Below are 2008 nucleotides of genomic sequence, written 5' to 3'. Positions count from 1 at the left end.
AGGATTACACGCGAAGTTGATTCTAAATACTTGTGAAGTCTTAACGATTGGAGTAACCGCGAAGGGCTCTAAATCAGAGTCGGAATTGAAGTAAAGTCTAGGATGTGTAGAAACTGCTGTACCGAATGTCTTGCATGATTAGTTACATGTTCTTGAGTGTTTTCGTTTCTTGTTTTATGTGAAGTTGTCGATCACATGTATATATGTTAGTTTAGGTTTTATTTCAGCAGTAGTTTTAGTTAGATAAATCTTTCCAAACCACCCCCCCCCCCCCCTCCAATTTCTGTGTATTATGTGATTATGTGAGTATGTGTTAGCACTTATAAGTTCAATTCACCGTTTGACATCCCTGGACTGAACGATCCCTACTTATTTTATACTAATGATGACATTTACAGGGTAATAATTATGTGAGGTTGCATTGTTTATTTTGTAGTCGAAGTAGTCTCCATCAAGAGTCACTACTACAAATATGAGCAACAACATGTGTTGCCACAAAAGAAAAAGAATGTGGATATGAGATGAAACCCACTCCTCTTGAACATAAAAGTGTAGGTATCACCCACATACAAACACTTAAACGTGGCTGAGGCATTTTTTATACTTATTCAAGCCTGCCATACTGTTATTGGGCCCACTTTGATATAAATTTGTGTTGTTTTATATAATTCTAGTCGGTAATTGATATTTCATGTTGTCTTTTGGTTTTTAATTAGGCCAAACAAATATATACTAACCTTGATAAATGAATCAGGGAGAATTCTGGAATGCACCCAAAGGGTGCTGCACCCAGCTGCCCCTACTGTCTGTGTACTGTCCCCCTGGATTCTGTATTAAGACGGTCTGTATTTGGCTAGTATGTATAGGGTATCCAAAATTTCACTCATACTTTTACCGTGTACGCACGCGTCTCGCCCGTGCCATCCAGAATCGATTAATAGGATCGACTGAAACAGATCTTCTGATTCCTTTTCTTCTCTCCAAAATCTAGGGTTTCTCTGCGTGGACGAAAGCAGAACGATTCTGTTACTTCATATCAGCCGTCGGAGCAGAATTCAAAATCTTGCGCAAGCTGTGGGTTTTTCCAGAAAATACCGCCCTGAGTCGTCGGTTTCCGATATAGATCCAGAAACTGAAATTCAGTGCATCGGAGTCGCGTTCCAGAAATCGGCAACCGGTCTGATCATCCATGGAAGAAACCGTAAGAAATTCGAGATCCCTATAATTTTGTTTAGATACCGGATAACGAGACATGTGAAATTTGTTAATTATTGAAATCAGATTATATTCATTGAAATTTATAAGCATATAATGGTTAGTGTTACAATTTGCATCAAAATATTTTGAATTTTTAGTTATCTGAAACAGTTGAAATGTAAATGCGTTTATGAATGTGGAAACGGCAGGGTACGGGCAGGAAGAAACGTGAGTCTGAGCATGCGACGAAGTCCGAAACAAGGAAGAGAGCCTGTAAGGAAGGTTTGGAAAGACACGGAGGATCCGGAAGTGAGGAGTAAGTACCTAAATAATTAGTGGGAGTTATATTTGCGAATACATTCTTGCTAACCGGCTTTGAATGTATTATTGAACAGTATGATGGGAGGAATGAATTGGAATTGGAGAAACACAGACTTGTTATATGATGATAAGGTAGCTACATTGTTTGATTTGTTTTATTATGTGTTGTGTAATGATTTGACGTTTAATACTGGGTACTTGTCACTGTATTAACAACGCAGAAGCTGGGTGAAGAAGAGTGGTTAAGGGGAGGGGTTTTCCAGCTAGAGGACAAGCATATTGATAAGAGGAACAAAGCATTGGATGGGATCCAGATCCTCTCATAATGAACCTCTGCTAATACTTCCTAATAAGAAGATCTAGACCGTTTATTTTCAATAGACGGTTAAGATCTCTCATACTCTTAACTCAAGGCTATTTCTCATCTATTCTCTTATTTCTGTCTCGACTCTCTCTCAAATTCTCGTCCCATTCTCTCTCTCTCTCTCTC

The 2008-nt window shown here is 38.7% G+C and overlaps 1 non-coding gene across 1 annotated transcript; it reads left to right on the top strand.

Moving 5' to 3' along the window:
* Positions 1–802: 802 nt before the first annotated feature.
* Positions 803–2008, top strand: LOC101294599. The gene is made up of 5 exons (XR_185227.1): positions 803–841; positions 992–1201; positions 1407–1513; positions 1593–1650; positions 1740–2008. It is a non-coding gene; the product is annotated as an uncharacterized LOC101294599 (transcript).

Source organism: Fragaria vesca, linkage group LG7 (genome assembly GCF_000184155.1).
Source record: "Fragaria vesca subsp. vesca linkage group LG7, FraVesHawaii_1.0, whole genome shotgun sequence".
In the NCBI taxonomy this organism is placed as follows: domain Eukaryota; kingdom Viridiplantae; phylum Streptophyta; class Magnoliopsida; order Rosales; family Rosaceae; genus Fragaria; species Fragaria vesca.
This window is presented reverse-complemented; position numbering and strand designations above follow the sequence as displayed.